Source organism: Bufo bufo, chromosome 1 (assembly GCF_905171765.1).
Source record: "Bufo bufo chromosome 1, aBufBuf1.1, whole genome shotgun sequence".
Taxonomy (NCBI): domain Eukaryota; kingdom Metazoa; phylum Chordata; class Amphibia; order Anura; family Bufonidae; genus Bufo; species Bufo bufo.
The window spans coordinates 448,342,050-448,358,932 of record NC_053389.1 but is presented as its reverse complement, the minus strand read 5'-3'; positions in this window follow the sequence as shown (position 1 = coordinate 448,358,932).

Here is a 16,883-nt window from a genome sequence, read left to right as displayed (position 1 = left end):
AAATTCATTTGGGTGGTAAGTTGCATGACCGAGCAATAAATGGTGAAAGTAGTGTAGGTCAGAAGTGTAAAAAGTGGCCTGGTCTTTCAGGGTGTTTAAGCACTGGGGGCTGAGGTGGTTAAGGCTCACTGCACAAGCAAGCATTTTTCCCCACTCAACAGAGCTATGTAAGGGCTTATCCTTTTGTGGAATGAGTTCCCATTAACATTGGTTCTATTTTGGGTTACATATGAATTTTTGATCAATTTAGATATTTCGGAAGCAGGATTAAGAAAAGACAGAAACTCTGCCACTGCTTTTTTGGGTTTTGTTATTGGAGTGTCCACTGTGTTGAAAAATGACATGTTAACTTTATTCTGTTGGTCAGTATCCTTACAGATATATCAATTTTATATTGTCTTTCTTTTTATGTTTTACCACTTATTATTTAGTGGCACCTTCTTGGAGTACATATATTTTAAATTTTCATTTTTATATTTTATGGCTAGACAATACTAAAAACAAAAAAAGCTACTTCACCATTGTTTCAATTTTTAACATAATTTTGAGTGGGGCAGGGTTAGGAGGAAATAGGGATTTCTAGCCACTTGACGTCGGCATCAAACTGGTCTAAACGGCCAATATCTGAATAAAGCCTCATGCACATGTCCATGCGACACGGACCGTGAGATACCGGCCTAGATTCCTGCTGACTGCAGGAGCGCATGGCGTACAGTACAACAACAGCGGCACGAAGCACATGGCGTCATAGCAGCCAATGACGCTGTGAGCTCCTGCACTCAGCAGGAATCCAGGCCGGTATCTCACGGTCCGTGTTCCACGGACGTGTGCATGAGGCTTAAAGGGGTATTCTCATCTTTGTAATCAAGTTGTATTCTCCTGAGCCTTTTCCTAAATATAATGCCTTTTCTAAATCCTATAGTTTTTTAATAAAATAGAAAAATCCAATTGAATTGTTTATAGTCGCTGCCCATGGATACGGCCACCGATCGCCGGCCGCATCCATGGGCCGCCCCTGCGCACCGCTTACCCTGATGATCGAGTGGCCGGCCTGTATTACATGTTGTGAGCGCGCACGTTGGGCGGCCGCGCATGCGCTGATCAACTTTACTTCGTGCCGCGGCTCCAAAGGAATATACTTCTGCGCATGCGCAGGCGCCCGAACACTTCGGTGGAGGAAGAGAAGAGTCGGACGTCGTTGGAATAGCCAGCGGAGGACGTGGGTACGTATTATTTGTAAATGCCCCACCAATTCCACCAACAATTTACTAATAATATCATCAATCAAGAGCATCATCAATGGGGGCATTATTCTTCTTAGGGGCACTAATGGGGGCATTATTCTTCCTGGGGGCACAACTGGAGGCATTATTCTTACTGAGGGGGCACTAATGGGGGCATTATTTTTCCTGGGGGCACTAATGGGGCAGTATTCTTCTTGGGGGCACTAATGGGGGCATTATTCTTCCTGGGGACACTAATGGGGGCATTATTCTTCTTGGGGCCACTAATGGGGGCATTATTCTTCCTGGGGGCACAACTGGAGGCATTATTCTTACTGGGGGGGGGCACTAATGGGGGCATTATTTTTTCTGGGGGCACTAATGGGGCAGTATTCTTCCTGGGGGCACAACTGGAGGCATTATTCTTACTGGGGGGGCACTAATGGGGCCATTATTTTTCCTGGGGGCACTAATAGGGTAGTATTCTTCTTGGGGGCACTAATGGGGGCATTATTCTTCCTGGGGACACTAATGGGGGCATTATTCTTCTTGGGGCCACTAATGGGGGCATTATTCTTCCTGGGGGCACTAATGGGGCAGTATTCTTCTTGGGGGCACTAATTTATGCTTGTTGATTTGAAGTTTATTTTCAAATAAACATGTTAATTACGTTCACAATAAAGCTAAATTTCTTAACTAAATTTGGTTTTTCTGTATTTTTTTTTTTTATGTCATGTGGGTATGCCAACATGTGTGAAATCCATCGCATACGCAGCTCCGTTTTGGACGCAGCACAAAAAAATTAAGATCAGCGCCGGGCGGCCGCGCTATTCCTTTGTGCCTTCATCTGCAGGAGCAGAGAGGGGTAGGAGCAGAGGACATGAGGCAGGATGGGGTCAGACTCTGGACTGCAGCAATGGAGCTGTGGGGGATTTATGGCTGCTCAGTTCTGGTTGTGTTCATAGTGGCTGCTGCATTATTGAATGGAGGGACACAGAGGGGTGACATTGAATGGAGGGACATAGAGGGGGTGACATTGAATGGAGGGACACAGAGGGGATGACATTCTGAAGTGTAGTGATACAGGGACGCCATTATGGAGTGATCTTCTTATACAGCTCTGCTACATCTGTCTTCATGTACACTATATTTCATTATAGGTGTCTAATTCATGAAACTCAGTGTCCCTACATTCCATATTGGCGTCCCCTGTGTCCCTCCATAGGACATTATGAAGTGGAGGTCATGGTAGTGTAGAGGAAGACAGATGTAGAAGGGCTGTATAGGAAGCTTTTCATCCATAATGCTAGTGGTGGAGGGGGAGACAGATGTAGCAGTGCTGTATAAGAAGTTGATCAGCCACAGTGCTAGTGGTGGAGACAGATGTAGCAGAGCTGTATAGGAAGCTTTTCATCCAAAATGCTAGTGGTGGAGGGGGAGACAGATGTAGCAAAGCTGTATAAAAAGTTGTTCAGCAACCGTGATAGTGTGGAAGTGACTATATATATGTAGCAGAGCTGTATAAGCGGATGGTCAGCCTCAGTGATGGTGGAAGAGAGAGAGATGAACTCGAACTGTATGAGGCTGTTCAGCAACAGTGCTAGTGTGGAATTGATTATATGTATATACACTCACCTAAAGAATTATTAGGAACACCTGTTCTATTTCTCATTAATGCAATTATCTAGTCAACCAATCACATGGCAGTTGCTTCAATGCATTTAGGGGGGTGGTCCTGGTCAAGACAATCTCCTGAACTCCAAACTGAATGTCAGAATGAGAAAGAAAGGTGATTTAAGCAATTTTGAGCGTGGCATGGTTGTTGGTGCCAGACGGGCCGGTCTGAGTATTTCACAATCTGCTCAGTTACTGGGATTTTCACGCACAACCATTTCTAGGGTTTACAAAGAATGGTGTGAAAAGGGAAAAACATCCAGTATGCGGCAGTCCTGTGGGCGAAAATGCCTTGTGGATGCTAGAGGTCAGAGGAGAATGGGCCGACTGATAGAAGAGCAACGTTGACTGAAATAACCACTCGTTACAACCGAGGTATGCAGCAAAGCATTTGTGAAGCCACAACTTGCACAACCTTGAGGCGGATGGGCTACAACAGCAGAAGACCCCACCGGGTACCACTCATCTGCACTACAAATAGGAAAAAGAGGCTACAATTTTCACGAGCTCACCAAAATTGGACTGTTGAAGACTGGAAAAATGTTGCCTGGTCTGATGAGTCTCGATTTCTGTTGAGACATTCAAATGGTAGAGTCCGAATTTGGCGTAAACAGAATGAGATCATGTATCCATCCTCTGATGGCTACTTCCAGCAGGATAATGCACCATGTCACAAAGCTCGAATCATTTCAAATTGGTTTCTTGAACATGACAATGAGTTCACTGTACTAAAATGGCCCCCACAGTCACCAGATCTCAACCCAATAGAGCATCTTTGGGATGTGGTGGAACGGGAGCTTCGTGCCCTGGATGTGCATCCCTCAAATCTCCATCAACTGCAAGATGCTATCCTATCAATATGGGCCAACATTTCTAAAGAATGCTATCAGCACCTTGTTAAATCAATGCCACGTAGAATTAAGGCAGTTCTGAAGGCAAAAGGGGGTCTAACACCGTATTAGTATGGTGTTCCTAATAATTCTTTAGGTGAGTGTATATATGTAGCAGAGCTGTTTAAGCGGATGGTCAGCCTCAGTGATGGTGAAAGAGAGAGAGATGAACTAGAACTGTATGAGGCTGTTCAGCAACAGTGCTAGTGTGGAAGTGACTATATATATGTAGCAGAGCTGTATAAGCGGATGGTCAGCCTCAGTGATGGTGAAAGAGAGAGAGATGAACTAGAACTGTATGAGGCTGTTCAGCAACAGTGCTAGTGTGGAATTGACTATATATATGTAGCAGAGCTGTATAAGCGGATGGTCAGCCTTAGGCCGAGTTCACACGAACGTGTGTGACCCGTGCCTGTGAAGCGCCCCGCAAATAGCGGACCGCAATGCTCGATCGGCGGCCGTAGGTCAGCCGCATCGGATCGCGGACCCATTCACTTTAATGGGTCCGCGATCCGGCCGTTCCGCTAAAAGATAGGACTTGTTCTATCTTTTAGCGGAACGGAAGTACGGGACGTAACCCCACGGAGGCACTCCGTAGTGCTTCTGAGGGGTCCCGTCCCGTGCGGCCGTTCCACCATACCGGATTTGCGGACCCATTGAAGTGAATGGGTCCGCATCCGTGATGCGGAATTCACACGGAACTGTGGCCGTGTATTGCGGCCCGCGATTTGCGGGCCGCAATACGGCCACGGATCACACACGTTCGTGTGAACTTAGCCTTAGTGATGGTGAAAGAGAGAGAGATGAACTAGAACTGTATGAGGCTGTTCAGCAACAGTGCAAGTGTGGACTTGACTATATATATGTAGCAGAGCTGTATAAGCGGATGGTCAGCCTCAGTGATGGTGAAAGAGAGAGAGATGAACTCGAACTGTATGAGGCTGTTCAGCAACAGTGCTAGTGTGGACTTGACTATATATATGTAGCAGAGCTGTTTAAGCGGATGGTCAGCCTCAGTGATGGTGGAATAAAGAGTTGTAGCAGAGCTTTATATGCGGACCGTCAACCTTAAGGATGGTGGGAGAGTATAATAAATATGTAGCTGAGCTGTATAGGAAGCCCTTGAGCCAAACTTATGATACAGTAGGAGACTGGAGAAGAAACATGTTCCTGAGCTATATATGCATCTATACATATACATAGTGTAAGGTTTATACACAATTGTAGTACAGCTGTAATAGAAAGAAATCTGCATCAGTGCTGGGGGATGGTCATGTTTTATGGGAATCAAATGCACAGATTATAAGTCTACTGGCTGACAATCTTTAGAGCTAATGTAAAATATGGAATTATAGTATTTGCTGCACAGAATGGGTTTGTATAAGATCAGACTGAGATTGTGTGTAAAACTGTGCAGGACAGCCACATGTTACTGTACACTGAGCTTACTTATCACAGCTCTCTGAGGATTCCCCAGCAGGGGGAGGGGCCTCACAGACACTGCAGGCTGCCAGACTGATGAGTCATACTCTTCACATGAACTAGCAGTAAGAACTGAGTTCTCAGTGTGATGTCATAAGGAGGTGTGGCCGGCCTTCACTCAAACTGCCTAAGCCCGCCCAGCCTTAGCTGCAGGAAACCAGGAAGTAAACAACAGAGTGACTGCAGGTGAGGATGAATAAGCAAGATGAGAATACCCCTTTAAGGTTTCAATCGATGCTGCGTGAGGCTAGCTGTCAATCATAGCATATTTCCATATGTAGTGAAAGCAGTATATGCCTATGTCACAAAGGTGAGCAAATGCCAAACTTGCCTTGGTAAATGGATCAGGAAAATTATCCAAGGAAAACTAGTCCAGGACTCGTTCTTACACAGTCACCGAAGGCAGACTGGCTATAGACCCTACAAGGAAACTTTTCAGTGGGCCGATGCCCAGGGGTCCACCTGAGCCTCCTCACAGCCAGCCATTGGCTGTTTTTAGGGCAGTATTTTGTGCTGCTGGGGCAGTATTTAGTGATTCACTGTGGTATTTGGCTCTGTTGAGGTGGTATAATGTGCCACAATATGGTATTGCTGGCCCTGCCCACTTGTGTTGGCCCTGCCTTTTGTCAATTTGGACCAAACTACAAAATATGGCCACTTTTAGTTTTTTTTTTCGGGGCCAGTTTAAGTTCCCAGTCCGTCGAAAAGTGTGACTGTTTAGCCCTGTGTTTTTACTGTGTATGGTGATTACAGTGATCCCTCAAGATACAATGGCCTCAGGATACAATATTTTCGACATACAATGGTCTTTTCTGACCCATCATAAGTTGCAACCAGACTCAACATACAATGCCTCAGACTCAGATCCAACCAGTTATCAGCTATTCCTGACTGTTATATGTAAGGACTTGTTTTATCTGTCTTAGTTATCTGCTTATTTATCTTAAATCTTCATTTTCTCTTATCTTGGATTACATTTTCGAGCTTTGGAACCGATTACTCAACTTACAATGGTTTTAACATACAATAGTCGTCCTGGAACCAATTAATATTGTAACTTGAGGGACCACTGTACTGTATTTGATGTTATGCACTGAAACATTGCTATTCAGTAGGTGGCAGCTGCATTAAGGAACATCCCATCAGTATGTACATTATGAGGGAGCGTTGTTCCAGGATCGTGTTACCAGTGTGCACTGACACATGACATGATAAAGGAGGCGGTCAATAGTGTTTTTGATGTGGTTGTCTGATAGAGATAGTAGACCCCCTACAAAGGATTTTCAAGTTTTTAAAAGCAAATGAACTGAGTATAATAAAGGAAATGTGTTGCTTCCCCAGCATTAAAAAATGCTACTGATTTATTTTATTTTCTCGCAGCTTAATCTACTGATGTGCCTTTGTCCAATATCAATTGATTGCCAGTGTTTTGCACTACAAGGAAGTTTGACCTAACAAGGCCCCCAGAGGTACTGATGTGGAGAGTTTGGTGTGCATTCGCAGCATTCTTTAGTGGAGAAGAAAATCAGCACTGACCTCAACAAAGATGCCATTAGCAACTTGTGAGCCAAAATGTTATATGGCTAATAGATTTGGCAACTTTTCTGCGATGGACTTAAAGAGGACCTGTCACCAAAAAATGCTTCTCTAAAACATGCAATTTATATATTTAAATCCCTTCTGTCTCTGATTTCATTGTTCACAGGGAGGTGTTATCAGTGACTGACAGCTATTTCTGTACACACACTTACACAGATAATGTTATCAATCACTGACAACACCTCCCCGTGTACAACTATCAGTGACTGACAGCTATCTATGTATACACACTTACACAGAGAATGCTATCAATCACTGACAACACCTCCCCATGTACAACTATCAGTGACTGACAGCTATCTATGTATACACACTTACACAGATAATGTTATCAATCACTGACAACACCTCCCCGTGTACAACTATCAGTGACTGACAGCTATCTATGTATACACACATACACAGAGAATGCTATCAATCACTGATAACACCTCCCCCATGTACAGCTATCAGTGACTGACAGCTATCTATGTATACACACTTACACACAGAATGCTATCAATCACTGATAACACCTCCCTCTGTACAGCTATCAGTGACTGACAGCTATTTGTATACACACTTACACAGAATGCTATCAATCACTGATAAAACCTCCCTCTGTACAGCTATCAGTGACTGACAGCTATCTCTGTATATACACTTACACACAGAATGCTATCAATCACTGATAACACCTCCCTCTGTACAGCTATCAGTGACTGACAGCTATTTGTATACACACTTACACAGAATACTATCAATCACTGATAACACCTCCCTCTGTACAACTATAAGTGACTGACAGCTATCTATGTATACACACTTACACAGGGAATGCTATCACTGATAACACCTCCCCTTGTACAGATATGAGTGACTGATAGTGTTGAGCGAAGCAAGCTTCGGATTACAGATCCAAGTGGCTTCATTCCAAACTTAGTTTGAATGCTGTACAGAGATCCTCCTCCGCATAGCATTAAAATGTATGGTCTCTGACAAGGTGAAATTTGTTATCTCCGAAGTCTATCTAAAAATTGGCTTCAGGGAATAACTTCACACTTCTATTTTTAAACTTGAAAACCATTTTTAATGAAGTTGGCTTCGGTACCGAGGTACCTGCCGCTTCCAAAGCCGACTTTGGATTCAAAATTTAAAATGACTTTGGAGATAATAAATTTCACCTCGCTGGAGCCCATGCATTTGAATGCTGTATGGAGAAGGATCTCTGTACAGTATTCAAACAAAGTTTTAACCAAAGCGACTTCGGATCTATCATCTGAAGCTTCCTTTTCTCAACAGTAGTGACTGACAGTAGTGACTAAATGCTGTCAATTACTGATGACACCTCCCCTGTGTACAGCTATCAGTGACTGACAGCTATCTCTATATACACACTTACACAGCTAATACTATCAATCACTGATAACACCTCCTCTGTGTACAACTATCAGTGACTGACAGCTATCTATGTATACACACTTACACACAGAATGCTATCAATCACTGATAACACCTCGACTGTGTACAGCTATCAGTGACGGACAGCTATCTCTACATACACACTTACACAGGAGATACTATCAATCACTGATTACTGTACCCTCTTATTTTAGAAAGCTTCTCATTTTGAAAGATTTGTTATTTTAATCTTCAAACAGAAGCAAAGCTGGTCACACAGGCAGCCGTTCAGCAGCGTTTCCATACAGTAGGGCGTGGGCCCAAACTAGTGGCAGCAATGGTCACAGGTTGTGCATCCCTAGTTAGACCAAGCTAACCTCCAATAGTGGTAATAGTCACTATTAGTGTTGAGCGAATCCAAGCATTTGAAGTGGAATTTGGTCTGAGGTTTAGGAAAACTTTGATTCAAAACTAATCTGAATTTTCTTGTGCTATCTGGTAATAAATCAGGTTTTCTTAAAATGGCTGCATGTCTTACAAAGCGAAACTAACTGTAGAGGACAAGCCCAGGAACGCAAAGTCACGCATAATGCAGTGCAGCCAGCCAATCTGCAGATAGCCATCCCCTGTGATGTCACAGGCCTATAAATCCCTCATCCCACGCAGTCCTTGCCATTGTCCTGTGAGCTGAACATAGATAGAGACGTGGCAAGTGCTTATTCACTAAGGACAGTTTTGTTGGGAATGATTAATAGAAGAATATTGGAGAGGGAGAGTACACGGAGAGTGCAGGGAGACATAGGACATATAGACCGCACATCGCCGGCACTATAATAGAAAATGCCTTTTCTTGTCCACAAGATAAAATGTTCTATTTTTTTGGGGGAACTGAATTGCGGATCCAGAAGTGCGGATCCGGAAATGTGGATGTGGACAGCACATAGTATCCGTTCCGGCCCCATTGAAAATTAATGGGTCTGCAAAAACCGGAACCAGAAAAAAATTGCGGACATGTGAATCGACCCTTTTTCTGCGTCAGTATTATTTATTTATTCCTACATTTACTTATTCCTGCATCAGCCATAAACTAAGATATTTAGTTCAATAACAATAGTATGGAAGCCTTCGTTATTCCACTGCCAGCATGCCAACCAATACCATCCAGTCTGAACCCTTTCTCCCCTGGGGGGCCAGGTCTTAAAGGGGTATTCCCATCTCAGACAATGGGGGCATATCGCTAGGAGACAACAGATCCCTGAAAAAGATCCCTGAAAGTCGGGGAGGGTGCACTGCACCTAACAGACAATGGGGAAATATCCTAACAATATGCCCCCATTGTCTGAGGTGGGAATACAACTTTGATGATGACCATCCTCATCTTTTGCTGGCTTTACATCCTTCTTGGTTTCCATGGTCTAGCAAGATGCAGAGAGAGGAAGAGCTGGATGATCCTGATGACATATTCTCGCTATTAGATGATGTGGAAAAGGAAGAAAAGCAGATGGCAGAAGAAGGGATCCCACCTGTAGGGCAGGAGAGCCTGGGGTTGGATAAGTGAGTATAGCAGAGCTGATTAATATTCTGTGTTTACTGTCAAATAACTTGCAGGTGATGGCATGCCAAAACTACAATAATTTGCATATTGTGCTCCCACATATCTAGCCAAACCCCATACCAGCAACAGCCCCAGTTTAAAGATGCATTAAAGGTGCCATTAGCAATGAAGACCGACTACAGGGGTTAAGGCCATTGCTGCAATCCAACAGAAGGGGCCGTGCTTGCACACTATAGGAAAAACAACTGGCCCCTCTGGTTGCCAGGACCGTGAGAGCATACAGACAAGCATGCACAGCAGCTCCTTTCCCTGCCACCTCATATCTGTGCCTCAGTAGTGTCCGTAATCCCTGTAAGCAGTGTATAATGCAATGGAAAAAAAAATAAAGCCACCAAAGGAGGCAATATGGACAATCACAATACATTAGTAAGTGCCTTGTATTAACTTTAAGCCCTTCCCAACATATGACGTAATAGTACGTCATGGCGGCAAGTGACTTGCTGCATTTTGACATACTATTACGTCATGGTGATTGGGTGCGTGCCCAATCACTGCAAGGGCCTGGCATCTCTGATAGCCAGGCCCCTGCTGTATCCGCCGGCATCGCTGTAAAGGCTGATGCTGGTGGATTAACCCATTCTGACCGTGGCATAGAAGGTGTTTGTTGCAGGTGAGGTAGCCCATCGGGTCCTCGCGCTGCTCTGGCGGGGATCCGATGGGGGACAAGGCCGCCTGATGCCATGCACAGACTGCCCAATGCCTTGCATGGCATCGATACCTGCCTTCTACGGGGGCCAAGGTGATCCAGCCCCAGGCTAGGTGTCCTAGCCAACCTGTTAGGCCTCTTTCACACTACCGGTTTTTTTTTTTTTGTTTTTCGGGCCGTTTTTTGCGTTCCGTATGCATTCCGTTTCCGTATTTCCGTTTTTCCGTTGAAAGATAGAACATGTCCTATTATTACCCGCAAATCACGTTCCGTGACTTCATTCAAGTCAATGGGTCCGCAAAAAAAAAGGAACACATACGGAAATGCATCTAATGCATGTCTTTTATATCCGTTCCGTTTTTGCGGAACCATCTATTGAAAATTTTATGCCCAGCCCAATTTTTTTTATGTAATTACTGTATACTGTATATGCCATACGGAAAAACGGAATGGAAACACAACGGAAACAAAAAACGGAACAACGGATCCGTGAAAAACGGATCGCAAAATACTGAAATAGCCATATGATAGTGTGAAAGAGGCCTTAGGCCCCTTTCACACGGGCGAGTATTCTGCACGGATGCGATGCGTGAGTTGAACGCATTGCACCCGCACTGAATCCTGACCCATTCATTTCTATGGGGCTGTGCACACGAGCGGTGATTTTCACGCATCACTTGTGCGTTGCGTGAAAATCGCAGCATGCTCCTCTTTGTGCGTTTTTCACGTAACGCAGGCCCCATAGAAATGAATGGGGTTGCGTGAAAATCGCAAGCATCCGCAAGCAAGTGCGGATGCGGTGCGATTTTCACGCACGGTTGCTAGGAGATGATCGGGATGGGGACCCAATCATTATTATTTTCCCTTATAACATGGTTATAAGGGAAAATAATAGCATTCTGAATACAGAATGCATAGTAAAATAGGGCTGGAGGGGTTAAAAAAAAAATTAAAAAAATTTAACTCACCTTAATCCACTTGCTCGCGCAGCCCGGCTTCTCTTCTGTCTTCTTTTTTTGCTGTGTGCAGGAAAAGGACCTGTGGTGACGTCACTCCGGTCATCATATGGTCCGTCACATGATCTTTTACCATGGTGATGGATCATGTGATGGACCATGTGATGACCGGAGTGACGTCACCACAGGTCCTTTTCCTGCACACAGCAAAAAAGAAGACAAAAGAGATGCCGGGCTGCGCGAGCAAGTGGATTAAGATGAGTTAAATTATTATTATTATTTTTTTAACCCCTCCAGCCCTATTTTACTATGCTTTCTGTATTCAGAATGCTATTATTTTCCCTTATAACCATGTTGTAAGGGAAAATAATAAAATCTACAGAACACCGATCCCAAGCCCGAACTTCTGTGAAGAAGTTCGGGTTTGGGTACCAAACATGCGCGATTTTTCTCACGCGAGTGCAAAATGCATTACAATGTTTTGCACTCGCGCTGAAAAATCGTGCATGTTCCCGCAACGCACCCGCACCTTTTCCCGCAACGCCCGTGTGAAAGAGGCCTTAGTGTATTACTCAGTGTAATACACTAACAGGCAATGCATTACAATACAGATGTATTATAATGCATTTCAGAGTTTCAAGGAAAATAAGGAAAAAAAAACAAAACCTTTCCCTGATTTTATAATAAAAATTAGCCCTTACATAAGAAAATCGCTCAAAAAATAAAAAAAAACTATAGCTCTCAAAACATGGAGACTTAAAACATATTTTTTTTTTTCATGACCTAACCCCTCAGCTGAACACCATAAAAAAAAATATATATATAAACTGCCCAAAAAAGTTATTTTTTGTCACCTTACATCACAAAAATTGCAAAACCAAGCAATCAAAAAGGCTTCAAAACTGCTATTATTGTGTTAAAGTGAAAAAAAAAAAAAAAGCAGACATATTAGGTATTGCTGCATCCATAACAGCCTGCTTTATAAAAATATTACATGACCATATGTAGATTGTAAGCCCTCACGGGCAGGGCCCTCTCTCCTTCTGTACCAGTTTGTAACTTGTCTTGTTTATGCTTAGTGCAATTGTCTGTATTATGTATGTATACCCCTTTTTCATATGTACAGCGCTATGGAATGAATGGCGCTTTAATAATAAATAATAATAATAATGACCAGGCTGTTATGGATAAACCTCAGGTGAACACCGTAAAAAAAAAAAACTGTGCCAAATAAGCAATTTTTTATCACCTAACATCACATAAAGTGCAAAACCAAGCGATCAAAAGGGTGTATGCCCCCCAAAATAGTACCAATCAAACCAACACCTCATCCTGCAAAAAATGAGACCCTAACTAAGACAATTGGTCAAAAAATAAAAAAGCTATGGCTCTCAGACTTTTTTGGTTTGTTTCAAAAATGTTATTATTGTGTAAAACTTAAATAAATAAGAATAAGTATACATATTGCCACATCTGTAACAATCTGCTCTATAAAAATGTCACATGACCTATCCCCTCAGGTGAATGTTGTAAAAATAAATAGATAAAAACTGTGCCAAAACAACCAATTTTTGGTCACCTTGCCCCATAAAGTGTAATAATGAATGATCAAAAAATCATATGTACCAAAAAATGAAGAAAACCACAGAAATAAGATAATAATGCACTTAGTAAAGTAGATGCAAGCATTATATATGGACAAAGTCCTCACTCTGATATGATAATATCTGAGACACTTAGTCAATATATTTTGATCAAAACACATCTAAGCCCGCCTTATCATATCAGAGTGAGGACTTTGTCCATATATAATGCTTGCATCTACTTTACTAAGTGCATTATTATCTTATTTCTGTGGTTTTCTTCAATAATATGGCCAGGGACGTCCGCACATTTGTATATCATATCGTGCAGGATGTTTTTATCTTAGTTTTTTCTGTGGATTTTTTTGTCTGTAGTATTTGCTTGAGGGAGTGGCACCTTCAAGTGTGAATTCGCACCTATTTTATCTTGGGAGTAGCATTCCTCTGCACTTTTGCCCTTCCTATCCAATAGAGCGCCTTGATTAGGTGGTACATATGGGTGTGCTTACTCCTCCTCCCATTGGTTGCTTCATGCACATGGAGGTGACTAGGAGCAGCACACCATATGTGCGGCGTCTGCGCTCCTGAACATAGAAGCCCAATGGCTTAGGTAGGTTTAGCGTAGGACCAGCCTGACCTGAGACCACCTTGGCGCTTGGTAGGCGGGCTTAGATGCGTTTTGATCAAAATATATTGACTAAGTGTCTCAGATATTATCATATCAGAGTGAGGACTTTGTCCATACATAATGCTTGCATCTACTTTACTAAGTGCATTATTATCTTATTTCTGTGGTTTTCTTCAATAATATGGCCAGGGACATCCGCACATTTGTATATCATATCGTGTAGGATGTTTTTATCTTAGTTTTTTCTGTGGATTTTTTTGTCTGTAGTATTTGCTTGAGAGAGTGGCACCTTCAAGTGTGAATGTGCACCTATTTTATCTTGGGAGTAGCATTCCTCTGCACTTTTGCCCTTCTTATCCAATAGAGCGCCTTGATTAGGTGGTACATATGGGTGTGCTTACTCCTCCTTCCATTGGTTGCTTCATGCACATGGAGGAGACTAGGAGCAGCACACCATATGTGCGGCGTCTGCGCTCCTGAACATAGAAGCCCAATGGCTTAGGTAGGTTTAGCGTAGGACCCACCTGACCTGAGACCACCTTGGCGCTTGGTAGGCGGGCTTAGATGTGTTTTGATCAAAATATATTGACTAAGTGTCTCAGATATTATCATATCAGAATGAAGACTTTGTCCATATATAATGCTTGCATCTACTTTACTAAGTTCATTATTATCTTATTTCTGTGGTTTTCTTCAATAATATGGCTAGGGACATCCGCACATTTGTATATCATATTGTGCAGGATGTTTTTATCTTAGTTTTTTCTGTGGATTTTTTTGTATGTACCAAAAAATGGTACCAATAAAAACGTCAACTCTTCCTGCAAAAAACGAGCCCCTGCATAAGAAGATCGGCATAAAAATACAAAAAATATGGTGTTCGGAAAATGGAGACTCAAAAACATATTTTTTTACAAAAGCGCTTTATTATGTAAAACTGAAAAAAAAACTGAGAAAGTAGACATATTTGATATCATTGCATCTGTAACAACCTGCTCTATAAAAATATTGCATGATCTACCTTGTCAGATGAATGCTATAAAAAATAAAAACGGTGCCAAAACAGCAATTTTTTGGTTACCTTGCCTCACAAAAAACGTAATATAAAGCAATTAAAAATCATATGTACCTCAAAATAGTACCAATAAAACTGGCACCTTATCCCCTAGTTTCCAAAATGGGCTCACTTTTTGGGAGTTTCTACTGTAAGGGTGCATCAGGGGGGCTTTAAATAGAACATGGCATCTAAAAACAAAATCTGCCTTCCAAAAACCATATGGCGCTTCTTTTCTTCTGCGCCCTGGCGTGTGCCCTTAATTGAGTTTACGACCACATGTGGGGTGTTTCTGTAAACCTCAGAATCAGGGTAATAAATATTGAGTTTTGTTTGGCTGTTAACCCTCAATGTGTTAAAGAAAATCTGCCAAAAAAGTGACATTTAGAAATTTCATCTCCATGTTCCTAAAATTTTTATGGAACACCTAAAGGGTTAACAAAGTTTGTAAAATCAATTTTGAGTAACTCGAGGGGTGTAGTTTCTACAATAGGGTCATTTATGGTGGGTTTCCACTATGAAGCCCCACAAAGTGACTTCAGACCTGAACTGGTCCTTAAAAAGCGGGTTTTGGAAATTTTCTTAAACATTTTAAGAATTGCTTCTAAAATTCTAAGCCTTCTAATGTCCTAAAAAAATTAAATGACATTGACAAAATGATGCCAACATAAAGTAGCTATATGGGGAATGTTAAGTAATAAATGTTTTATGAGGTATCTCTTTCTGTTTTAAAAGCAGAGAAACAGAAATTTAGAAAATTGCGAATTTCTGAAAATTTCTGGTAAATTTGGGATTTTTTCATAAATAAAGGTGAAATATATTGACTCATTTATGACTATCATGAAGTATAATGTGTCACAAGAAAATCTCAGAATGGCTTGGATAAGTAAAAGTGTTCCAAGGTTATTACCACATAAAGTGACACACGTCAGATTTGCAATATTAATGGCTGAACAACCCCTCTAAGTGAACTCTGATACTTTCCCAGAAAAATCATCACATCATGATGAAAATAAAAATCCCCATAAAACTAGCTATTCTACCCTAGAAAACCTACAAAAGAACACTGAAAGCTGATAGACTATAAAAATATTGTTTTATTTGGGTACATGATTAAAAGCATACATAGAGATAACAGACAAATGCACAAAGTGCAGCACAATCCTGGGAGAGTTAGTAGAGTACAAAAAGGGTAAAAAGACAGAAGTGACCCAAGTATGGATATATCTAAATGAGGCAAAGTTACCATGTAAAATATATGTTAAAGGGATACCCACTATTGGTAAGAGTACACATGATCTCGTCAAATATAAAGTGCAAGTGCAAGCTTATATATATAAGCAAAGGAGAGGAGAAATAACCCTTCAATGTGGGTCCCTAAATACATATATATATATATACCTATTCAAGTAATCTAAGCGGGTAAATAAAGTGCATGTGCAAATCACGTAACAATTTAGAAGAGAAAACACATGATGAGTGTTTGATCAAAAAACACAAGACAACCGCAGAAGTTTAACAGGTAAGCAGGTGAACAGGAATGAGGTCACATACCGTATGTAAAATGATGGTAAGTCCACAGGAAGACTGCACACCCCGACGCGCGTTTCGATTTGAAACCTTCCTCTGGGGGTACAGTCTTCCCACTGGAGTAGTCCCTCTTAAACAGGTGTTCCGCCAATCGGGGTCCATTAATCGGACACGTGAGTTCTGAGGCACAGGTGAACCGCGCGGTGGCCAATCGCGCAGGTGCAGCTGCGCCTATTCACTCAAGGACCTTCCGTGACGTCAAAAACGTCATAATCTCGCGGGATGTTCGAGGGTCATATGGTAGCCGATATTACAACTACATCTATTGCTCAAGGACCTTCCGTGACGTAATAAACGTCATGGTCTCGCGAGATACTCAGCGGTCACGTAATAGTCAGTATTACAACCAACAAGGTCATGCAGGAGGATCACATGATCATGAGTTACAGTCACATGTTTCTCCAATGGTTCAAACGTCATCCAAAAGGGAGGACACAAGTAGGCACATCACGAAGTGTAAACAAGTAAGTGTGTAAGCACAAAATAATGCACCTGTATATTCATAAAATTGTGATACACATTAGGTGCATAAGAAAAACAATAAAGGGATGAAGATTTGATGA